The sequence below is a fragment of the Pituophis catenifer genome, unplaced genomic scaffold (genome assembly GCF_029215685.1).
Source record: "Pituophis catenifer annectens isolate HBS135680 unplaced genomic scaffold, rPitCat1.0.hap2 SCAF_3, whole genome shotgun sequence".
In the NCBI taxonomy this organism is placed as follows: Eukaryota; Metazoa; Chordata; class Lepidosauria; order Squamata; family Colubridae; genus Pituophis; species Pituophis catenifer.
This window is the reverse complement of record NW_027256883.1, coordinates 113153393-113179399: the sequence shown is the minus strand read 5'-3', so window position 1 is coordinate 113179399 and position 26007 is coordinate 113153393. Positions and strand designations below refer to the sequence as shown.

At 39.4% G+C, this 26007-nt stretch overlaps 1 pseudogene; it reads right to left on the bottom strand.

Moving 5' to 3' along the window:
* The window catches only part of LOC139315028 (centrosome-associated protein 350-like), a 101265-nt pseudogene extending 84507 nt beyond the window's left edge, over positions 1–16758 (bottom strand).
* Between the last annotated feature and the right edge of the window lie 9249 nt (positions 16759–26007).

Sequence of the window (26007 nt, the reverse complement as noted above, 5' to 3'; positions counted from 1 at the left end):
CTCTCTACGACACCATTTTGAAAGGCTGAAAAAGGACAGGATTTGAAATGTATGATTCCTTGTAATTTTAACCAATTGGAGAATTCCTTTGACAAAAATTCTGATCCCCTATCTGTCATTATTTGTTTGATTTTTATATTGTGTTGTGTTTCTATTCTCTTGTGGAATTCTTTGAATTTCTTAAATACTTCACTTTTGTGGTTAAGTGTATATACGAATCCAAATCTGCTGAAATCATCCACTATAGTTAAAAAATACCTTTTTTCTGTATTTGATTGATGGTTTCATGGGGCCAACTATGTCCATATGTATTAGTTGAAATATTGAGTGAGTGGTGCGAGTGGCTTTTCTAGGTCTAGGTTTGTTTTTACTTTTAGAAGATTTGCATACAGAACACTCTAAGTAATTTTTGCAACTCTTTACTTTAGCATCATCAGAACATTCTAACATTTTCTGGATAACTGGGAAACTAGCATGCCCTAGTTTCCTGTGGAGTAAATGGGCACATTCATCGTGTATTGGTTTACCACATGACACTTTCTTATTCAGTTTTATCACCTGTACGACCTTCATTCATGTTATTCTCAAATTTTTCATGTGTGTCTGTTTTATCTTCTTTGTTTTCTAATTCTGTGTTTGTATATGTTAATTTATCATCTTCTGATAGAAAGTATGTTAATCCTCCTTTGTTAATGGTTTTGCCTATGTTTCTTTTGTCTTTGGTTATATACACTTTTCCACTTTTGAATGTGACTTCTATCCCCTTTTCCTTACTTAGTTTATGTATAGCTAATATATTGTGTGGGATTTCGGGTATAAAAAGTACTCCCTCTATTTTTCCTAAGCCTTTGATGAAAATGGTGCCTATTCCTTTCACTAGAACTTTATTTTGGTTGGCCACTTCTATATAGTAATTTTCTTCTGTGAAGTTGCTAAGGTGTTTTTTCTCATGAGTGGTGTGATTTGTAGCTCCGGAATCGATAAGCCATGTATTATTAGCTTCTGTTTTTGAATTTTCGTTGTTTCCTAATCCAAATAGTGAACTGTATTTATTTTCTCTAGAATCATCTCTGTATCTTCTTCTATCTTTAGGATTGGGGGATTCCCTACATTTATATCTATAATCTGGTGATTTTCTGTCTGATAGATTAATTTTCTTACCAGTTCTTTCTCTGTGATATGGGTAGTCCTTGTCTCTATTATTTTTTGGGCAATCTCTTTTATAGTGGTATTTGGAACTGCATGTGTGACATTCTGGTGTATATCTACTTCTACTTTGGAATTCTACTCTCTTTGTGTTTACATTTTCTCTGTGACTCAAGGATCGCTCCCTCCTTAGTCTATCTTCTGTTATGAGTTTGCTAGTTAGAGTTTCTAAGCTGATGTGTTCTAAACTGAGACTATCTAATAAAGTTATATAGTTATCCCAACTGGAATCTAATGAATTAATTATTATGCTTTTCATGCTGCTTTCAGAAATGTATTCTCCCCTTTGGATAAGGTCAGCCCTAGTTGTGTTTAGATTTAGGATATGTTCACCCATTGTGGTCCCACCTTTTAACTTAGCAGAGTAAAACTCCCTAGATATTCTAGTTGTTGATGCAACGCTATTGCTATGAAATAAATTAAATAATTTTTGGAATATTTCGTAAACTGTCAGATGATGTTCAATACTGGGATATATACTAGGTGACATAGTGGCAATTAAAATATAATAAGCCTTATGGTGTATACAATCCACTTCAATAGTCCAAGGCCTGTTGGGAGGATTGGTAATTAGGAACAACATATTTTCTCTTAAGTATATCACCTGGAGCTGTTGGCTCCATTCCAACAAGTTAGTTCCATCAGATTTTAATTTTATATGTTCTGCTGATAAAACCCCTGAGTGGTGTGGAAAACTATTTACAATCTGTTGCTGTCCATGGTCTAAGTCATTATTGTACTCACAATATGGCACTGGTATAGTAAGTGTATGTCTATACTGACTTATCTCTCTGTACTCTCTTTTTTTTTGTAGATGGAGACTGCGCATGATCAGGTCTTATTTCTGACTCGCGGTCGCTGTAGAATGTTCCCATGCTTGCGGCTCCTGCTTGGAGATCCCAGTCGACTTGCTGGCCTCTTGGTTTCATCTCGGTGGGCTCCAGGTGTTCGGCGTTCATCTGGGAAGTCGCCTGGATCCTCGGGGCATCCCTGCAGTCTCGATGGTCTCAGCAGTCTTCCAGGAAGGTTCGGCGATCTCGCTCTGCTGTCCGGCCGGGAGGCAGGGTCCATTCTGGATCGTCATCTGGGTACATGGATTGTATAGATTGTTCTCTTCTTTCTGGTAAGTATGATCTTTTCTTTACATTTTCTTGGTAAGTTCTGGTGTTCGTTGGGTGGTGGGTTTCTGCTGGGGATGGTCTGCGTTTACTTTCATAGAATGTGGTTTCTTTTTCTCGGCAGCTTAGTTCATTTGCATTTTTATTTGTATAGAATATTGGTTTGATGTGTTTTTCCGGGCTTTTCGGTTGTGGGTCCAGTAGTTTAATTTTCTTTTTGAATGCTGCGGTTAGTAGCTGTACGTCATCGTTTATCTCTGGCTCGGAAGGCGAGTTAGATGAATAGTTTTTTTATTTGTTCTTTATTACTGTCATGTTTAGGGTTGTGGGTTAGATCGTAATCCTTTTTTCCCACTTTGGGATTTAGATCTAGAGACTTTCTTGTTCATTGGTCGGCCATTTTTAATGATGTTTCTTTTAAAAATGGCCACCATGAAAAAGGCGGGAAAAGTGCTTGACTCTCCCATTGTATTTTCTATATCTTGACAGTATTCAGTCTCCTTTTCATCTGTTGCTGCTCCATAGTCTTTTATGACATTGCGGAGTTTCGCAAAGAGGTTAGGATTATTCAGAGCTGTTTCTATTAATTCTACTATTTTCTTTTTATCGTCATCTATTTTTTTGATGACTGAGTGTCTTTATTTTCAGTCTGTGGTTTTTTTACTTCTGACAGGATATTTGTGTTAAGTAAATGCCTGTCTTTTAGTGTATTTTCTGTGGGAGTTAATTGAGCTGCCATTCTTTTATTTAATAATCTTGTTATGGGTCTTCTTTTTACCTCAGTTAGAATAGGTGTCTCTTGCATCTTTTTGATAGATCGGGCCTTCTTCAACCATCCTCTTGCTACCAGTTTTGTTGCTTATAATTCTTCTTTTAATTATAGGCCCAATAATCAGTATGCGAAATATGAGAATTCAATACTGTTTTATTTACATGTTTTCTTCCACAGGAGATCATCAGGCAGGACAACGGCTTATATATACAGGAGGCGGAGTCAGAAAGGTAAGGAGGAGTCAGGGGGGAGGGATATGGTACATTTCAGAGTTTAACTTATATACAAGCTTAATTACACAAATGTACATAGTTAGGTATTTTTCTTTGTAACACTTTATTAATAGAAAATTAAATTTTGTGATTTCGTTTCTTCAGATTGATCCGGCGGTGGCTCTCAGAAGGCAACAAAGACCGGAATGATTGCTCTTTAATCTCATCTTCTATCATAGACACATCAAATTTTAGGGAATATTCTGTGGCAACAGAAGTGGAATCTGAAAAGATACAATACAAGAAGGGGAGAAAATAAGGAATTCATTACAGTCCAAAAAATGTTACAAAATAAGATTATGTTGCAAAAAAATCTTGGAAGAACCCAGGCCCAGGCGCTGAAAAGGCAGGAGGAACCACTGGAGCGGCCTTGAGTGACGGTGAGCCCAAGGAACTATGTCTAAACAGGAAATAAACTTGCCGAGCAACCGAGACAAAGTTATTAGAGACACTCGCCTCAAAGACAGGGTATGCCGGACCAAGTCTGTGATGTTCCTCCGCCGTTCCTCTGTAAGAAAAACCTGAAGCGCCTCCGAGTCGATGCGGGTTCCCAGATGGACGATGGATCTGGTCGGGGTTAGGTGGCTCTTCTTGCGGTTTAAAGAGAAGCCATGGAGTTCCATGACCCGACATCAAAATGTCGTCGAGATAGCATAAAGATGCGGATGGGAATCAACCGAATGATGACAGCTACTGCAGCTAACAGTTTGGTGAACACCCTCAGAGCAGATGAAAGCCCGAAGGGCATCGCTCGGTACTGATAATGTTGGCCATTGTATACAAATCGGAGGTACTTGCGATGGTGAGGGTGTATGGGAACATGCAAGTAAGCTTCCTGTAAATCGATGGAAGTCATGATGTCCCCCTTCTGAATACAACCCAGGATGGTCCGGAGGGACTGCATCTTGAATCTCTTGTACCGGATGAACCTGTTGAGGTACTTGAGATTCAAGATGGCCCTCCACCCCCTCGAGGCCTTTGGAACCAAAAACAGGATAGAATAGACTCCCTTTCCCAGTTGCGAAATAGGAACTTTCTCTATTGCACCAATCTGAAGGAGGTGCTGAATTTCTGCTCTGAGATTGTTCTGCTTGTCTCTGCGTCGGGGCACAGGGGAACGAACAAAAACACGTTTCGGAAGGGTCCAAAATTCCAGAGTCAATCCTACCCCCATCGTACGATGAACCCAGGGATCGGGTGTGGAGGTCTCCCATTGGGGCAGAAAGTGAAGGAGACGCCCCCCAATGCGGGACTCCCTGTGGGAGTCATTTTCCCCGTCTGTTAGAACGGGAGCCAGCGCCAGCGCCCCTAAAGGGCCGTCTGGAGGAGGATTGGAACCTCCCTCTGTCACTATTGCCCTGCCTTCCTGCAAAACGGTCAGACCCCTGGGAATACGGCCGACTATAATAGGACCCCCTGGGCCCAGCCTCAGCCCGAAAGGGCTGCCGTTGGCTATAAGGTGTGAACCTGCGCTCTTGCCTAGTGTAAGATACAGGCAACACTTTCCGTTTATCTTTCCCCTCTACTAAAATTGGATCTAACGCTGCCCCAAATAAAGATGACCCTTGGTAAGGAGCAGAGGCTAATCTCCATTTTGATTTGGAGTCAGCCTTCCAGGGTTTAAGCCACAGTAGTCTACGTGAAGTGATGGATGAAGCCATGGCTCTGGCTGCAAATCTGGCTGCATCCAAGGTTGCGTCCGCAGAGTACTCCGTAGCGGCCACCAATTTGTTGAAATCTTGAGCAATTCTGGTATCCTCAGGGGGTAACCGCTCCTGCAACTGTCGAAGCCATATCAAGGTGGCTCTGTTAAAAAAGGAGGCGGAGGTTGCAGCTTTCACAGCCCACGCCGCGGCCTGGTGCGTTTTTCAGAAGGAAACTTCCATTTTACGTTCATCCGATTTCAACACTTCCACAGCGTCTGAGGACAAGACAGCCGAGGAAGATAGACTTACAACAGGGGGGTCTACTGATGGAAGATCAAGAAGGGCCTCCAGAGCCGGGTCAGCGCAATACAGTTTTTTATCATGCCCACTGGGAGCAGACAAAACCCCCGGCGAGTCCCACTGTCTTTTAATGACCTCTTTAAACAGATCAGGGCAGGGGATATAGTCATGGTCAGGAGCGGGCACTGCGAACAGTTTGCCATGAGGATGCGTATCAGAGGACCCTTGAAGGTTAGGATTGACGATGGTACCCATGTTTGTAGCTGCCTTAGCCTTCCTGAGCAAAGTCTTAAAGACAGCAGGTCTGAACAAGGTGGCAAAAGCTGGCCTCTCCGGAGCCACGTCTTCGTCATCGGAAAATTCCGGCTCAACCAGGTCTCCTTCAGCTGAGTAGGAAACCTCACTGGGAGCCTCTAAGGAAATCTGGGTCACAGGAGCAGACATAGGAGGAGGGGGTGGAGGAGGCATGGAAGGAGGATGCAAACAAGCTGGCATGGAAGGAGTTGGAAGGTGACACGTATGACACCCAAACTGGGTCTGTCCCCCTTGTTGAAGGCCAGATGTAATTACCTTGGCCAGGGCATCTGTAAATAGTGCTTGAAAGTCCAACTGTGGAGGCCAACCTAAGCCCTCCTGAGGCCTGAGGCCAGCAGCCATAGGAGTAAAAGTCGCTGAAGGCCCCGGCCTATCAGGTAGTATGGGTGCCTGAGGTAACGCAGAAGGCGCATCTTGTGATGGCAGATGGGTCACCTCTGAGCTCACTTGATCTGGCTGAGAAGGGAAAGTCTCCTGAACCACCTCTCCTCTGAGCTGGGCTTGTTTTTGAGCTCTGGAAAATTGTTTCTCCAGAGCGTTGTGTCTCCGCTGTTCCTCCCTGTCAGTAATAGACGTGACACTGGAAGGATGGCCATTAGTTGAAGACGTCGAAGTCTGGGCCGCAGGCCTCTTTTTTGAGGTTTTTTTTGGCCTGGGAGCAATGGGAACCTGTTCAGGGTCTGAAGAAAACTCCTGGTCAGCCATGAAGGTAATTTAAGGCAGGTAACCAGGTGTCCCCAAGGTGGTAAGCCTAAGACTGAGAGAAATAAACTGCCAAACTGCCGTGCTGAGGAGCCAGGGAGGAGTGGCCAGAAGATTTTGCTAAACGCATTGTAAGCCACCCTGAGTCTCCGGAGAAGGGCGGCATATAAATCAAATTTAAAAAAAAAAAAGATTTAAAGGCACAGCACACTCTCAGTCCCTAGCAAGAAGTGAGGGAGATCCCCAATGAGGAATTGCGCAGCATCGCCATGGAAAATGACATTAGCTTTATCCTTTTCAACATTTTACAAGTCCCTCACTATATTACCAGGCCTGCAGGTTCCAGGGGACCAGGGTGATTTTGTTAAATTAAAAAAAAACAATTTAAAAGAGATAAAAGATGCTCTCATGTCTTCCCTGGGCCTTTTCATTAAGTTAAACATACCTAGTTCTCTTAACTGTTCATTGTATGATTTAGCCTCCAAACCCATTATCATCTTTGTTGCTCTATTTAACTAGTTAGAGATTGTCAGCTATCTAGTGTCAGAAATGCCTGACTTTATACAGGGAAAGAAGGAGTTCTAAAAGAACTCCTAATCATTTAAAATTGAACAGGGCATGCTCAATCAAAGAATCTACCACTGAAAAAGGTAGGAAGTTACCTGACCAATTGGTTGTAGATATACAGCTGGAATTTGGGATGGAGGTTGGGAAAACAGACACTGAGAGAAGCCCAGTGGTGAGACGTAAAGACAGAGAAGAAGTAGTGAACAGGAGAGCAGTGTCTACAAAATAAGGAGGAAGAGTTTTAAGCCGATAACAAGAGACAGACAGAAAGCAAGAGCAGGAAAAGGTCTAGCAGAGTTTTAAATGAATCTCAAGTGTCAAACAGCATCATCCATCAACAAGTAGAATCTTTCAAACTGCAACAGAAAATAAGCATCACTTAAAATTCTTTATTCCTTGTCCCTGTTTTTTATACTAGCAACTTTACCTTATTATGGTATAATGCTATAGATAATTCTCCAGTTGTTTAAAGAATTACATTTAAGGGCAATTCCAATTATTCATTTAATAGTGCATTTTAAAAAGCTTATTACACTATTTTAATTAATTACTCCAAGGTTTCAAGTTGTGTTGTATTTATTGTATTTACTGTATTTATACCAATAGCAATAGCACTTAGACTTATATACCGCTTCACAGTGCTTTTACAGCCCTCTCTAAGCGGTTTACAGAGTCAGCCTATTGCCCCCAACAATCTGGCTCCTCATTTTACCGATCTTGGAAGGATGGAAGGCTGAGTCAACCTTCAGCCCGTGTTCAACTATTATAAACTAAACGAACAAAATCCAAAAATCAAACAAAAGCAGAGCTTTAGCTCATAAGATTGCTTAGTTTAAAAATGGCTCAAATCTTTATTAAACTTAAGAGTTTATAGGCTGTCATTTTGCTTCCATTTTCATGTATTGCTTTGTAGCACACAGCATATTATTAAATGCCTAACCAGAAAAGTAGCAAAAATTAAGAAAAAAAAAAAACTGAAAAGGCTTTTAGAGCATAGAAGCCACTATTAGCGAAAGATAGTTAAGAATTTACAAAGATAAGACCAAAACTAATATCAAAAGAAATTAATTCTTTGACAGAGCATGCTCCTATTCACATGCAAACCATTCAATAGCCTTGTCTTCATTATCCAAAGATCAATTATGGTACTCCCCAGAATCTCTATTAGCCAAAATCGTATTGGAGGCATCATTATCCAACTCATCTTCACCATTTAATGTTTTTTCAAAGCTATGCTAATTTTTTATATGTTCTTTCCAAACTCTCCTGTTTCCCCCAAAATAAGACATCCCCTGATAATAAGCCCAATCGGACTTTTGAATGCATGGCAATAAGGCCAAGCATTTATTTCAGGGTTCAAAAAAATATAAGACAAGTTCTTATTTTCGGGGAAACACGGTAATATAATATCCTACTTAATTATGCATTATTTAGCATTTATATATGTATCTTACATTCTATTCTCACTCTAAATTGAAATATTGGCAATACATTTCTTTTAATAAGCAGAGTAACTGCTGTTCTTCCATAAACTTAAAAACTAGAGAGATTACTTTTACCACGACATTATTTTTCTTCTATTATAGACTGAGATCCTCAAAAAAAATTGTGACTAGAAGTCCCAAGCTCTTAAGATATTCCGAAAGTCATAGAATTTTCGTGTTTTCAAAATAGTTTCTTAAAGGATTGTGAAAAATTGACAAAGATTCAATTCTACTATTGGAACCCAGGAATATATACCAATGTCCTATATGTATTCTAAAATACCATGCAATAAATAAAAACATTTTTAGGATTGAATTTTTCATTACTACATTCAGTAGCTATCTCGCACAGAGCTACATCTTCCTTTTGTTGTGAACGAAATATTAATTGCACATTCTATGTACTACAGAGAGATGTGTATTACTACAAAAACCAATTTCCCCCCACAAAATTGTGAAAATTTAGCTCAATACAGTTTCAAATTCTAATATTCTATAATAGGAATCCATTTTTCTCCTGACGACATCGAATTTTCAGGCATAAGAATATATTTTGATTGAAGATAATTCAAAAAGAAAAGCAACTTTTAAAAAAGCTATATTCAAACATTACATTACAGCAAGCATTCTGCATTAAAGTAATATAACTGTGTATATAAAATTCCTATCTGTAGCTGCTGCAACAATTGCAAGAAGGGGCACATATATAGATTTAATGGAAATACATATGCTTTGCCTTCAGAAAGCCCCACATTCATTTTTTACTATTACCAGTTAAACATTATTTCAAGTATCAGGAACATTAGTTTTTCATGCCTATTCATGATGGAAAGGCAGTCTGTATATTCATGCTTATTAATATATTTAAGCTACCAAACCACCATCAAGACTAAGCTGAAATTCCACAATAGCTGTTGGAAGCCATTTCTATTAGGAATAAAACAAAATACAAAGAAAATCAAGGTGGATTCGCACAGCAAAGCAAAAGAATTATATGACCAAATGATGGGTGCTGAAGTAACAAATGGTAATAAAGAAGAGGAAGGACAATATATCAAAGGAAAACAGAAGAGAGATCGGGAAAGAACACCACAACAAGGAGGGAAAGCAGATGAAGGAGAGACCCAGGAAGAGGAAGGAGTGCAGACAAGAGGCAAAAAAAAGGAACAGGAAGAAATAAAGAAGAAACAACAGGAAAGTTAATAAAAAAAAATGGAACGGACTTTAAAAATACTATCTGTAAATGTTAATGGACTCAATTCACCATCCAAACGACACCAAATTTACAAAAAAATTTTGAAACAAAAATCAGACATTGTGTGCCTCCAGGAGGTACATATAAGAAAACAGGATATCAAATATATACAATATAAAAAATTAGGTAAAGAATACGTTTCATTGGCAGAGGAAAAAAAAAGAGGAGTGGTGGTATATATTAAGGAAGGAATAGACAGTAATATGAGGTATGTGGATACAGAAGGTAGGATAGTCATGGTAGAGCTAAATCTTGAGCTCAAAAAGATATTATTGGTAGTAATATACGCCCCAAATAGTCAACAATTAGAATTCTACAAAAAAGTGCATGAGAAAATTATAGAACAAAAAATGGAGAATGTCTGTCTGATTGGGGATTTTAATGCTATTTTAGAGGTAAGAAAAGATTATGAATGTGGTCAGCAAAACAAAAATAAAAAAAATGTATTACCTAAAACCTTTATGGATATGGTGGAAGAGTTAGATATGGTAGATAGCTGGAGATGTCTTAACCCCGAAGCAAGAAATTATACATATTATTCGAATCCGCATAAATCATGGTCAAGGTTGGATATGATTTGGGTAACTAAGATGTTAATAATGGAGATAGAAGAAGTAGATATTTTACCAAATAATTGGGCTGACCACAACCCGATAATGATGAAGTGGAGAGGTCAGCAGAGAAAGAAGAATAGATGGACTATGAACACACAGATACTGCAAGAAAAAGAATATAAGAATTACATAGAAAAGGAGCTAGAATGGTTTTATAAGGAAAACACAAAGCAACACACTTCCCTACAAAACCTATGGGATACAACCAAAGCATATGTAAGAGGCCTCACGATATCATATAATGTAAAACAGAGAAAAGAGAGAGAGAAAGAATATAACAAATTATTAGAAGAAATTCAAAATTGGGAATGTAAATTGCAAAGAAACCCAGGGGATGAAAAAATAAGGTTAAATTGGTTAACAGCAAAACATAACCTAAACATATTAGAGCAGGGGAAATATGTAACAGCATTGAAATATATAAGACAAAATTACTTTGAAAACGCAAACAAACCAGGGAGATGGCTGGCGTATAGGCTGAGGAAGGAAAGAGAAAAAAGAACAATTCAGAAATTACGAGATGATGAGGGAAGGATTCAATGGGCCCTAGAGGGAAAAAAGGACATAATAGTCCAATATTATCAAAAACTGTATGAAAAGGATATAGTAACAGAGGAGGAAATTGAATATTATTTAAAAGGGGAGGGATTGCAAATACTAACAGAGGAAGAAAGAGAATTATTAGATAAGGAGATTACGATGGGGGAGCTAAAAGAGGCACTGAAGAGGCAAAAAAATAATAAAACCCCGGGGACAGACGGTTTACCACTAGAATTCTATAAGACATTTGGAGATTCATTAAATGGAATATTGTTAGAAATATATAATGAGGCCCTAATGGAGGCAAAGCTACCCAACACATGGAAAGAAGCATACATTTCCTTAATATCCAAAGAGGGGACAGATACCACACTAATAAAAAATTATAGGCCGATTTCTTTGTTGAATACCGATTATAAAGTTTTCATGAGCATAATTGCCAATAGGATGAAAATAATATTACAAAATAAAATACACCAGGATCAAAATGGTTTTCTGCCTACAAGGCAGATAAAAAACAATTTAAGAATAGCATTGGATGTTCTAGAATATTATGAGGTGCATCCAGAGAGACAGGTAGCACTGATCTTTCTGGATGCACAAAAAGCTTTTGACCAAGTTAACTGGCAATTTATGAAGCAACAAATCAAAAGTATGAATTTTGGAGAAAGATTCACTAAAATGATAACATCGATATATCAGAATCAGAAAGCATGTGTCTTGGTGAATGGTGACCCAACAAAATTCTTTGGAATAAATAAAGGAGTAAGGCAGGGATGTCCACTTTCCCCTTTACTATTTATTTTAACATTGGAAAATTTATTAATCAGAATTAGAGCAAATAAAGAAATTCAAGGATTAAAGATCAAGAGAGAGGATTACAAGGTCCAAGCATTTGCAGACGACCTTGTTTTTTTCGTAGAAAACCCATTAGAAACAACCCCAAAATTAATAAAAGAGATTGAAAAATTTGGAAAGGTAGCAGGTTTAAAAATTAATAAAGAAAAGACAAAAATGATAACAAAAAACATGACAACAAAACAAGTAGAGAAATTAGTAAAAGATTCCGGTCTGCAGACAGTTAAAAAAATTAAATACCTAGGGATAAATTTGACGGCCAAAACGACAACAATAAAAGAAGACAATTATGACACTTTAGTCCAGAAAATAAAGGAAGATTTAGAAAAATGGGGGAAACTAAAATTGTCTTTATTGGGGAAAATAGCATCAATAAAATCAAACATACTGCCAAGACTCCTTTATTTATTCCAAACAATTCCAATAAAATTAGATAAGAAATTTTTTGATAATTTGGATAAAATAACTAAAAAATTTGTGTGGGAAGGGAAGAAATCAAGAATAAAATTGAATATACTACAAGATGATAAAAGTAGAGGTGGATTTGGACTCCCGGCATGGGATAAATATTACAAGGCTGCCAGTTTATTATGGATTAAAGATTGGATAACCTTAGATAATCAAAGATTGCTAAATTTAGAAGGGCATGATTTAATGAAGGGATGGCACGCCTTTATATGGAGTTCAGGAAATAAAATATATAAACATTTTAATAACCATACAATTAGGAGATCCTTAATTAACACATGGCTACAAATTAAACAAAAACACTACATGAAAATTCCTGGCTGGCTATCGTCTATAGAAGCAATAACTCACCCCAACATATTATCAAAACAAAAGATTCTAAGATATAGGGAAATAGTAGATGTTCAGGGGAAATTGAAAACTAGGGAAGAGCTCAAAGAACAAGGAATAGAAATAGACTGGTGGCCCTACTCGCAAATAAAAGTAAGATACAGAAAAGACCAAGAGGAAGAAGGAATAGATTTAAAACAAAATCGATTAGACAAACTATTAGAATCAAAAGAAGGGAAGTTAATTTCAAAAATCTACAAATATTTACTCGAATTCGATCTGGCAGAAGAGTTGGTCAAAGGGCAGATGATAGCCTGGGCGAGGAACATAGGGCATAATATACAATTAGAAGATTGGGAAAGAGTTTGGGAAGATAATTATAGAATGACAAAATCGGTATCATACAAAGAAAATCATTATAAAATGTGGTACCGATGGTATCTGCCACCCGCAAGGTTAGCAAAAATGTATCCAAATGTGAACCCGGCTTGCTGGAAATGTAAAAAAGCGCAGGGAACTTTTTACCATGCTTGGTGGCTTTGCCCAAAAATCAAAAAATATTGGAACAAAATAAAAACATGGATATTAGAAATAACAAATCACGAAATTGAATTAACACCTGAAGTCTTTTTACTCGGCATGATCAATAAGAATATTAGGAAGGACATAAAATACCTAATACTCCACATTATAACAGCGGCAAGATTAGCGTTGGCACAACTCTGGAAAATAGACCGTTTGCCAACTGATCAGGAAGTAATACAGAAAATCTATGTATGCGCAGAGATGGATAAATTAACCCTAAAACTACAGGATAAGGAAGATTCAAAATATTTTAAAATATGGAATAGCTGGTACCAGTGGATAAGTCAGAGAGAGGGAATGCTTAGAGATGAAAGTTAGGAGAAATCAATGTAAATAAACAACTGCACTGTCAGAGAGATATAGAAGGAAATATAGTCACTGTGCGTATATATATATATGTATATATAACATTAGAAAGTAGTTGATAGATGAAATTGAGCACTATATATGTATAGTATATGTACTTGTAATTTGTGTGTTTGATTAAGAAAAACTTGTTCAGTTTTTCTTATAATTGTTTTAAATGTCTTTTTTTTTAAATACGAATAAAGTTTGTTTAAAAAAAAAAAAAAAATTAATTCTTTGACAGAGCATGCTCCTATTCACATGCAAACCATTCAATAGCCTTGTCTTCATTATCCAAAGATCAATTATGGTACTCTCCAGAATCTCTATTAGCCAAAATCATATTGGAAGCATCATTATCCAACTCATCTTCACCATTTAATGTTTTTTCAAAGCTATGCTAATTTTTTATATGTTCTTTCCAAACTCTCCTGTTTCCCCCAAAATAAGACATCCCCTGATAATAAGCCCAATCGGACTTTTGAATGCATGGCAATAAGGCCGAGCATTTATTTCAGGGTTCAAAAAAATATAAGACAAGTTCTTATTTTCGGGGAAACACGGTAATATAATATCCTACTTAATTATGCATTATTTAGCATTTATATATGTATCTTACATTCTATTCTCACTCTAAATTGAAATATTGGCAATACATTTCTTTTAATAAGCAGAGTAACTGCTGTTCTTCCATAAATTTAAAAACTAGAGAGATTACTTTTACCACGACATTATTTTTCTTCTATTATAGACTGAGATGGCTGGCTGCCTCTTTGAAAGGAATTTTTTGGGTGGTGTTATCTTACCTGCAGGACACCTGAATGCCAGTAAGCAATCGGTGGAGGCTCCTTTCCTGTCCCTACGCGGTTTATTCGCTCACGGGAATCAAGCTACCAAACTCAGCAGAACGCTGGCTCAGCGTTTTACCACATGAGCCACCGCGGTCCCCATTTATAGTTATTCCTTCCCTACACACTTGAGGCATATTTATGAAAACAAAATTACAGAGTGAGGTGGCAACTTTCTATGACTGAGGCTTTCCTAAAGGCCTATAATAAATCAGTCAATGGAATTATCAAGGAAATCTACTATTTACAGATGCTTTGATGAACTTTCTTTATTGAAGTACCTTCATTAAAAATATTACAGCCTCAAATTAAATTTCTATATAAAATACCTGTTCATATTGTGAAGCTTTAATTGCTTTATGAATGCTGAACTGTGCTTCTGTTCTTGGTCAAATAAGGTAGTAACTGGAGCTGCAGTAGTAGCAACTCCATCAGAGATCTGGAAACGTGCAAGTTCTGTCATCTAATAAAAAGCAGAACAAAATACAGGTTTCAAATGCACCAATGAACTTCTTATGGGCTAAGGTATAAAGATCCACAGAAAATAACTCACTTCTCGTATCTGACGAACAGTATCTGCGGTCAACAGGGCTGTCTCCAGCTGATGAGTTGCAATCTTAGATGTGGTATCCTGTAGAGTCTCAGCTGCCTCTTGATGTGATTGTGCCAACAGATGTAATGATTCGGCATGGGCCTATACATGGTGATACAAGTTTGGTTTTGAAATCTATTTACTTTCACTAAAAGTGTAGCTGTGCTTTGACCTTAACCTGAACAAGAAATTCTTCATCTTTGCCTTAGGGGAGGGATTGTTACCTTAATAACAAAATTTATTTCATGTTACTGATAGGAAATGTAATTTTAAATCACAGTTTTATAAATGAAGAATATAAATTCTCACATGGAAGGAAGGTGTTCTTTAAGTATGTTGGTTCTAAGCTGATAAGTGGTTCAAAAACAAGTAAAAGTCATCAAGCTGCAACCCTGATTCTTGAACAAGGGAAGTTCTAATAATTTAGAGAAATACTGGCAAAATATACCACTTTGTGAAGAAATGCTTTTACTAATCACTAATGCCTCGTATCACTAACACAATGTTCCAATATATCAATATACTGCCTATCATTTTGAACTACCATCCATTGCCATTGCCAGCCATTTCTCTATGGAAAAGGATTCTAGTTTTTTTTCCCCAAGCTGTTTAAAATGCTACATTACCTGAGCTGTTTTTTGTTTTGCCTCTTCCAAATTCCTTTGATTTTCCAACATCTCTTGCTCTGCCTTGAGCTTTAGAAGAGCCAAGTCCCTCTCATGCCTCTGCTGCTGTGACTACAAGTGAAAAATTACTTTGTTTATTCACTTACATTCTTCCTTTTTATAGAATTATGCAAAAGGGTTGTACAATTTTCCATCATTTAAAAACTGTAATGGCTCATTAAATTAATTCTAAATGTTTTTAATTTAGTAGCTGTAATATATCAGATATTTAATTATAATATAATTATAAAATATAATGAAATAATTATAAAATAATTTGCTTTAATATTTCAGCATCTGCTCCTACTTTAATACATTTTAGTACCATTTTTTTAGTGAATAACCTATGTAATTAATTAGATTTATATAGCTGCCCATCTCACAGTAGTAACTCTGGATGGTTGTAAAATACAAAATACAATTTAAAATACAAAAACCACAGTATACAACCTCTGATCCTTAAGGATAGAACAGAAAATATAATTAATATATTTTTAACTAGAATGTTTGAAAATTGTAACTACAATCTTTTTTTAGGAAAATTAGATTTCAAAAATGCACAATTACTGGAATAAAGATCTCAGAATTTTTGCTGCTTTATAGAGTACCAATGTCTACTTTGGGTACTACCAAAATAAAATTCTCCCAGCCCTACTGTAAGTCTTCTAATCCTCTGCAAAGATACTTTACAGTGAGTGCCAAAACCAATTAAAGCAAAAAAATAACTTTTGATTTTTTAGTTGTTAATATAAACTTTTTGTACATGAAGTAAAAGTTTTGAGAACTGAAGTTTCCAAGAGATGAAAAAACTGAAAATATATACTAAGTATTTTAAGGGATTTCAGATTCATTAATCTTACCTTTAATATTAGAGCCAGAGAAACACTTTCCTGCTGTGCAAGTGCTATCCCTCACACATGTTCTATATCAGAGATTTGGTGTACTGACTCTTCAATAGTGCTTAGGTAATTAAGTTCTGCAGACATACGATGCTGGAGACCAGCAAGTGAGAAGCGCATGGAACCTGTAAAATCAGTACACAACTTAGTAAACGACATGTATATGCTCAAATCACCCTATATAAAATATAGCAAATATAGCATATTCTATACATTTTTCCATTCTTTGCCAGCTCACCATTTGGAATATTGGCTCCAGTCCTGTTGTTTCCAATACTTAAGTCAGAGAAGGCAGGATTTAGCTTAGATCCAGAAGCTACATTTCTGGAAGAATTTAAAGATCTATGTTTTTCTGCTGTATTTCCTACAGGATCCATTTTTTCCTGTACGTTTGGAGACTGAGGAGAGCTTATCGTTCTTGGTGATCTAACTTTATCTGGGAGACTAAACAAACAAAAATTATTTAGAAAAAGTATTTACCCTTAAAAACATAAAGCAGCAATTTAAAATTATAGCTTAAAAGTATTTTCTAATTAAAGAAGAACTAGCGATAATAAAAATTACAAATTAAATTTGTGCCTTTTCATCAGTAGGATATACAGTATTTTCATACGCTGGGACAGAATGAGAAAACATATTTCAAAAATGTTTGGCTATTGTTTCCAGCTCTACAACCAATATGTTTTATATTAAAAAGAATAAAAACTTTGAAAATACATTAGTTGAATTTCAAGAGAACTGGACAGCTGTACATGAGCTGTACATGAAAGGGCTAAATACACCTCTTTTCACATTATTTTTCTTCTATTATAGACTGAGATCCTCAAAAAAAATTGTGACTAGAAGTCCCAAGCTCTTAAGATATTCCGAAAGTCATAGAATTTTCATGTTTTCAAAATAGTTTCTTAAAGGATTGTGAAAAATTGACAAAGATTCAATTCTACTATTGGAACCCAGGAATATATACCAATGTCCTATATGTATTCTAAAATACCATGCAATAAATAAAAACATTTTTAGGATTGAATTTTTCATTAACTACATTCAGTAGCTATCTCGCACAGAGCTACATCTTCCTTTTGTTGTGAAGGAAATATTAATTGCACATTCTATGTACTATAGAGAGATGTGTATTACTACAAAAACCAATTTCCCCCCACAAAATTGTGAAAATTTAGCTCAATACAGTTTCAAATTCTAATATTCTATAATAGGAATCCATTTTTCTCCTGATGACATCGAATTTTCAGGCATAATAATATATTTTGATTGAAGATAATTCAAAAAGAAAAGCAACTTTTAAAAAAGCTATATTCAAACATTACATTACAGCAAGCATTCTGCGTAGCTGTAGCTGCTGCACCAATTGCAAGAAGGGGCACATATATAGATTTAATGGAAGTACATATGCTTTGCCTTCAGAAAGCCCCACATTCATTTTTTACTATTACCAGTTAAACATTATTTCAAGTATCAGGAACATTAGTTTTTCATGCCTATTCATGATGGAAAGGCAGTCTGTATATTCATGCTTATTAATATATTTAAGCTACCAAACCACCATCAAGACTAAGCTGAAATTCCACAATAGCTGTTGGAAGCCATTTCTATTAGGAATAAAACAAAATACAAATTACTTCTCATCCATTCGTCTCTGCATTTTCTTTAATTTCTGCACTCTGCACTCCATCACTCTGCTAAACATCTAACTCCCACAGCACTGTTTTAGGCCTAAAGGCCATCTTCTCATCTTTCTCACCTCTCCTCCTACCTTCTTCTATGTTAAAAGCTGGATCTAGCCCAATAACTCAAAGACAAACTCCAATTCTTTTCTGTAGCTTTATTATTGATCTGTTGGTACTGGAGGTCACTGACCTTGTACCTTTCTCTTTCAGGTATACATCTGGAATCATCTGTGGACCATGTGGTCGGACCTTTTGTACCCAGGAGGAGGGGCTAAGAGGTAAGGAGTGGTTATAGGGATTATGGGATATGTGGTTAGTTAACCCTTGAAGGTCCGGGTGATCAGGGAGATATAGTAGTTAGGCATTTATCATGACAAAACCCCCTCTAAATGCCTAACTGGGTACCTGGGGCGGTGTTTGCATACATACAGAGAATACACAGGTACAGGCATGAATTACAAGCAGACACGCATTTTTGACATGAGGTAAGCATGTTGTTTATGTGGTAGGGGTTTAGTGAGGATATCTGCTGTTTGCTCCTCTGTGTCACAGTGTACTGCCCTAATGAAACCTATCTCTGAAAACTGCCTGACGTGTTTGTATTTAATATCAATGTGCCTAGAACGCTGACCTATGGCATCGGCCCTAGAGATCTCTATCGCTGCCTTGTTGTCTTCGTGGATAACTATTGGATATGAGGGTTCAGCCCAGATGTCGCAGAGCAGGTCATCGAACCATACTAAATTGTTTGCGGCCTTTGATAGGCAAACAAATTCTGCTTCCGTAGTTGATGTGGCCACCAGTTTTTGCTTTCCAGTGTACCAATGGATGGGGCAATTGTTGAGTAGTAGCACGTAGCCTGAGGTGCTTTTTCTGCACTCTATGTCCCCAGCCCAGTCAGCGTCAGCATAGCAGGTTAGCTTTGGTTTCTCGGATGTTTCTGGTTCTAGGCAGAGTAGGGCATCCGCACTGAATTTTAAGTATCTAAGTAGTCTTTTGATGGCGTTCCAGTGTGTTACCGTGGGTTTGCTTACATGCCTGGACAGCAGATTGACGGCTAAGGCGATGTCGGGCCTAGTCCAGTTGGATATGTACAGCAGTGACCCTATCGTTGATCTATACAATTTGTTGTCTGTGAAAGGTTCAGATTCCTCATACATGGTCTTCAGGAACTCAGGTTGCATGGGGGTCTCGCTGGGTTTTGCTTCGGACATGTTGCATTTGGACAGCAGCTCGATGATCTTTTCTCTCTGGGAGAGGCGGAAACCCTTGTTGGTTTTTATCACTTGGACCCCTAGGTATCTGTCAATCTTTCCAAGTGACTTTAAGGAGAAGTGGCTACCCAGGTCAGTGGCGAACTTGTCACATCTGTCCTTGTGTTTGCTGATGTACAAGATGTCGTCCACGTAAACGAGCACACCTTCGAATGTGTTGTTTTCTCTCCTCGTAAAGAAGCATTTGTCGGCTGAGGTGGCCTCGAAGCCCATGGATCTGAGGGCCTTGGCCAGGCAGTCATACCACCTTTTGCCTGACTGCTTGAGCCCGTACAGGCTTTTGTTCAGCAGCCAGGTTTGGTTCTCGCCTTTGTTGTACCCGGGCGGCGCTTTGACGTATATTTCTTTATCCAGCTCGGCGTGCAAGTACGCTGTTTGTACGTCGAATTGGAAGACCTCCAAGCCCAGGATGGTGGCCACCACCAGGGCGCTTTTGACGCTCTCTGCCCTGACGGTTGGCGAGTAGGTGTCTGTATAGTCTTCGGGGTATCTTTGGGCGAAACCCTGCGCGACTAGTCTTGCCTTGTAAAGGACCTTGTTGTCCTCTAATGTCTTAACCCTGAACACCCATTTGGTTCCTATTGGTTTTTTGTCCTCTGGAACTTGGGCAGGTGAGTATACCTGGAGGTTCCTTAGGCTTTCCATCTCCTTCCCCATGGCAGACATCCATTTTTCTTTCTCTTCCTGGGGGAGCCCGAGGATGTCTTCATATGAGCTGGGCGTGAAATGGGTGTTGTGGATGGTCATAACGTAGTCCTCTAACTTCTTTGGTAGCTTGTTTCTGGTTTCTCTGATTGGCCTGCTGGGGGTTGGCTCGGTTTCCTGCATGTTGTCTGCCTCTTTGTCCGTCAGGTCATCTATCTTCAGTGAAGGGTGCCCTTCTTTCCAACCTTTGACGCTCGCCTTGCGATGGTTGGCTTTGTGCCCTGTGACCTCTCTGACCTCCCTTTCCCCTTGGTCATGCTCGAACGTGACCCTATTGGTTGGGATGTCATTGGAGTGTACCCTCGACCAGTTTGCGTTTTCGTGGAAACTGGCTGATCTGGAAACCACAAAATGGTTATTGTTGTCGACAAATCTGTAGCCCTTTGTGCCCGGTTCGTAACCCACGAACCTCAACCTTTTTGATAATTTCTCCCCTTTTCTTCTTAGCTGTCTGGGAATGTGGACATCAGCTGGGGCGCCAAATATGTGTAAGTGTGCAATGTTGGGCTTTCTGTTGTATAGCATCTCATATGGTGTCTTATTGATAGAGCTTGACCACAGTCTATTCAGGGTGTAATTAGCGTAGTGTAATGCCTCTGACCAGAAATGCTGCCCCATTCCAGCATCCTCCAGGGCGCATCTCATCATGGTTTGCAACACCCCGTTTTTTCTCTCTGAGACTCCATTTTGAAAGGGGGAGAAGGGTGAAGAGGTGTAATGCGCTATGCCCTGCTCCCTCAGCCACCTTGTGAATTCTTTGGCCATGAACTCTGAGCCCCTATCAGTCATTATCTGCCTTATTCTCATGTTATGTTGCATATCTACTCTTCTGTGGAATTCCTTAAACTTTTGGAACACTTCGTTTTTGTGTCTGAGGGAGTAGACATACCCGTATCTGGTGTAATCATCCACAATCGTGAGGAAGAATCGCTTCCTATGTCCTACAGAGGGTTTCATTGGCCCTACCAAGTCCATATGCACCAATTGGAAGGGGTATTCCGTGGTTCGTTTGGATCCCCTGGGGATGGCCTTAACCTTGATCTTAGAACGCTTACAAACTGAACACTCCAAGTAGTTTTCGCAGTTCTTTACTTTGAGACCCTCGGTACATTCCGTCATTTTCTTTACAATGGGGAAGCTTATGTGTCCCAGTCTCCTGTGGAGGAGGTGGGCGCAGTTATCATGCAATGGCTTGCCAATAGATACAGACTTGTTTGTCTTCTCATGGCTACATCCTGCCTCCTGCTGCACCCCCTCTGTTTCTGGATACTTATCTACCTTGTGGTTTGTGCTGGTATCAATGCCTTCTTCCTCCCTTGCGTTGGGTGTGAAGTAGGGAAGTCCCTCGTGTATGGTTACCTTTCCTATCTCTTTCCCTTGCTTGATCAAGTGTGCCTTTCCATCTTTAAATTTTATTTCTATATTTGTGTCTCGTGTCAGCTTTGTGATGGCTAGCACGTTGTGGGGAATCTCTGGTACGTACAGTACTCCTTTTAAGTCCCCTACCTGTGTGATGTGTACGTTTCCTTTCCCCACTACTTTGACCTTGCTTTGGTTTGCCACCTTTATTTCTGAGTCTATTTCTGTGAGTGAGTCTAGCAGCTCTGGGTTACAGGTAGTGTGACTTGTGGCCCCTGAATCTAGAAGCCATGAGTTTCTCTCTATCTTGTGTTTGTCATTTCGGTCATCGTGCCTGATCCCGTACATGGAGCCAGAGTTACTGTCCCTGGAGTGGTCTCTGCGCTCGTGGTGTTTCCTGGGGTTGGGTGACCACCCTCGCCCTCTTTCCTTTGGGAACCTGCGTTCAGGTGACCTTCCCCCTCTACTGTCATGCTGTCCCCTATCCCTATGGTTCCTGGGGCAATCCTTCTTTAAGTGGTTCCTTGATCCACAAGAATAACATTCTGAGGTATCCCTGGCCCTATCCTGGAAATCCACCCTCTTTTTGGGTCTAGGGTCCCCTTTGGCTAGTTGGCGTTCCCTCCTCAGAGTGTCCTCTGCAACGAGCTGACTGGTCAGTGCGCCTAGTGTGAGGTATTGCAAGCTGAGGCTATTTAGTTGGGTCATGAAGCTGTCCCAGCTGCTATCAAGAGAGTTTATGATTATGCTTATCATGCTCTCTTCAGTGATGATTTCCCCCCTCTGCATGAGTTCTGCCCTTGCAGCATTCATCTTTAAGATGTGCTCACTCATGGGGACCCCTGCCTTATGCTTGGTGGAGTGGAACTCCCTAGATAGCCTAGTGGTAGTGGCTCTGCTTTGGCTATAAAACAGGTTACATAGTTTTTGCATAATATCATAAACAGTTAGATTGTCCTCAATAGATGGATACATAGCAGATGGAATGGAGGTTAACATGATGCAAAATGCCCTGTGATGAATGCAGTCAATTTCCAGTGACCAGGGCTTTTGGGGAGGTCTGTTAGCTAGGAACAGTGCATTCTCTCTCATGAGAGCAACTCTTAATTGTTGGCTCCATTCTATAATATTACCCCCATCTAACTGCAATTTTGGCAAATTGGTATAATTTGCCCCAGAAATATTAGTAAGGTTACTTACTGGGGGAAGCTGTCCATGGTCCAAAATGTGATTAAACTCACAATAAGGCTTTGGGATGTCTGTGGCCATTCTGTACTTGCTTGGATCTATGTAACTTGCTTCTCTTGTTACAGGCAGGTACTGGGCATGCGTGAAGCTCATTCCGCGCTGGAGTCCATCGGGTGAGGTTCCTGTTGCTGGAGCTCCCAGGCCTAGGCCTAGGCCTGTCGGTGGGAGGCTGGACCCGCCCCCGGTGGGTCCGAAGATTCCTCCTGAAGGTGGACACCACTGCTGGATGGCCGGATCCCCGGCGAAGAAGGGCAGAAGGTGTGGGGGCGACGCGGTCGCAAGTCGAGGACTTTCGCGGGTCGGCGGCGCAGCAGTAGTGGAGGTCGTAGGTCGAGGATTCCCTGCACCCAGCGGCTCGGCGGTAATGGCGGCGGCGGCGGCGGGTCCTCCCTCGTGGTCGCTGGTCCCTGGTCGTGTGGACTGGCCTGATGGATGTCGTGGCGTTGGTGAGTAGCCGGTTCTTCTCTTCTCCCTCAGGCCTCGCGTTGTCGGTGTAGCGGGTGGTGAGTTCGAGTTCTGCGGTTGATTCTTCCTGCAGGTGGGCGGTCTTTTGTGCCAGTTGTTGGTGTGTGCGGTGTTTTTAGTTGGCTGTGACTCGGTTGCCTGGTCTTTGTTGGTTGTCCTGGCCTTCTTGTGCTTTCCAGGATTTTTCTTTGATTTATTGAGTGCCGCAGGAGGCTCGAAAGCAGAGCCTAGGGCAGCGGTGATGGTCTCGATTGCCTTTTGCAATTCGAGATCGGTAGGCGTTTTTTTCTTAGTTATTGTGATCTCTTTGTGGTCGCTTTCAGAGTCGGGCTCTTCGTAGTCGCTTTCTGAGTCCCCCTCGTCTGTTTCGGGGTTCGGGCATTTTTGCGCCAAGGGATTCAAATCCTGGCTTCCCATTGGCTGGTGCTCGTCCCAAGATGGCCACCGGGAAGGGGGCGCGGAAATGGATTCTGCCGGCTCAGGATCATCGGGTTGGGGTGGCTTACCCTTTTTTGCTGGCTTTTCTTTCTCGGTGGTCTTTGGGGCCTCAATTGCTGCTTCTTGTTGCTCGAAGAGGCTTTGAAGGTCCGCAATGAGGTTTTCTTTGTCGCTGCTTCCCTCCATCAGTTTCAGGATGGAGAGTTTGAATTTATTCATTTTCTGTGCTGTTTCTTCTTCCGGGGCGGTGATTTCCTTGGATGGCCCCTCTTCATCTGATTGTGAGTTCAGGCTGGAGTCCTGCTCGCTTCCAGCTTCTGTCTCCTCCATGGCTGTGGCTTTGGTTGCAAGCTTCTCAGCCATCTTCTTGGTAAGAGCTCTGGTCTGTGCTCTGTTTGCTTCTTCAGGGTAGGTGTTGGGTTCAGTCATTGTCTGGAGTTATGGGCAACCGACCTCTGCTACCATTTTGTTAAAAGCTGGATCTAGCCCAATAACTCAAAGACAAACTCCAATTCTTTTCTGTAGCTTTATTATTGATCTGTTGGTACTGGAGGTCACTGACCTTGTACCTTTCTCTTTCAGGTATACATCTGGAATCATCTGTGGACCATGTGGTCGGACCTTTTGTACCCAGGAGGAGGGGCTAAGAGGTAAGGAGTGGTTATAGGGATTATGGGATATGTGGTTAGTTAACCCTTGAAGGTCCGGGTGATCAGGGAGATATAGTAGTTAGGCATTTATCATGACATTCTATTGGCATAATTTATTAATTGTTGCTTGTATCTTATGCTTTATTATTGTATCTTATGATTTATGATCTATGACTTATCACTTTGCTGTTTGTAGGAACACTGAAAGCTTATGCACTGTAGAATTCCTTGTGTCCAATCACACTTGGCCAATAAAGAATTCTATTCTATTCTATCTAAAAAACCCCAATTTTAAAGCTACTTGGTCAACCTCTCATTAGACAAAAGTATATAAAGCAGCTTTCTTTTCTTTGATTTGTAGAAAAGGGAAAGATTCAACACATCCTGAAGTCTATAAATCCATTTCTTTTCTATCTATGGATTATATGTTTTTAATAGTAATTCTTGCTAAGAAACTAAGTGGCTTTTTAACAGAAATGATACATCCTGACCAGATGGGCTTTATCTCAAAGATATAAGATATTAGATTCTAACGTATCTCTTTGAAATATATTTGTTGTTAAGGTAAATCAGAAAAATAAAAAAGTAGCTGTGAGTTTTCTTGATGCTGAAAAAAGCCTTTGACAATTTGGAATCGCCTTTTTATTTTGTAGTTTTGTGGCCAATTTTTTTGTCCATGGGTACAGAGCATATATAAAGAAAAAAGGCAACATTTTTGTTAAGTCTTATTACACAGCAATATGCAAAATCCAAGGGGACAAGACAAGGGAGTTTCCTTTCTCGTTTTGTTTTTACTGGCACCGGAAATTCAACTATACCAAAATAACAAAATTTGGTGCAGAAATAACCGCACAAGAACATAAACTTATGAACTTATTTGCTGATGATACTGTACTTATAATTGCTCAGCCTAAAGAGATTTTAACATGGCTGATGGAGCATGCACAACAATGTGGTTCAATGTCAGGTTATTGGAATAATGAAGAAAAGTCCTCAAATGTTGACATGGAATTTGACAGAAAAAAAAAAGCAATGTGTATCAAATCACAGATGCTAAGAAGTTCAATATTCCGAGGTTCCCCCCCACCCCCGAGTAGAAAACAATAAAATTTAAGAATAATTATTTGCCATCTTGGAAAAACAGCAGATATTTCCAGATGGAAAAAATGTAAAATTATCCTGGATTGAAAGAGTTGCAGCAGTTCTACCAAGGTTTAATGTCTTTTCGCTATTTCAGTCTTTATTGAGAATAAGTTATTAAATAACTGGCATAGACAAGTAACAAATTCTAACAAAAGACCAAGAATTAAACTCATGAAACTGAGTTAAGAGAACAATGTTGCCTATAGCCTCTGAATTTCAGACTGTATTATCTTATGAATGGAACGTGTCCCAGGATAATATTGCAGGATCCAATCTGTGTTGGTCACCGAGACCAGAGGTTTTGCCTTCTGAGCTTTCAGACTTAAGATGGAGCCCATCTTCAGGGAACTTTTCTCATTTTATATACTGCCTGCTGCTTCTTATAATGAACAAGTTTGTTTTAGCAAAATTTTTGTATTTATTCATTTAAGCCATGATTAGTAAAGAAAACTCAGAATATTGACTCAGAATATCACTTGTTTGCGCGGCCCGGTTTCTATCATGATACAGCCCATGCTGGTCCACCGTCTGGGGGTTGGGGACCTCTGGCTTAGTGCTATTCTGTTTCTTTTCTAGGCTTAAAGAACCTCAAGTGGCAACTGAGAAGAAATAATCCTTGGTAATATTAGTAAACACATTTTTCGCATATAGAATCCATT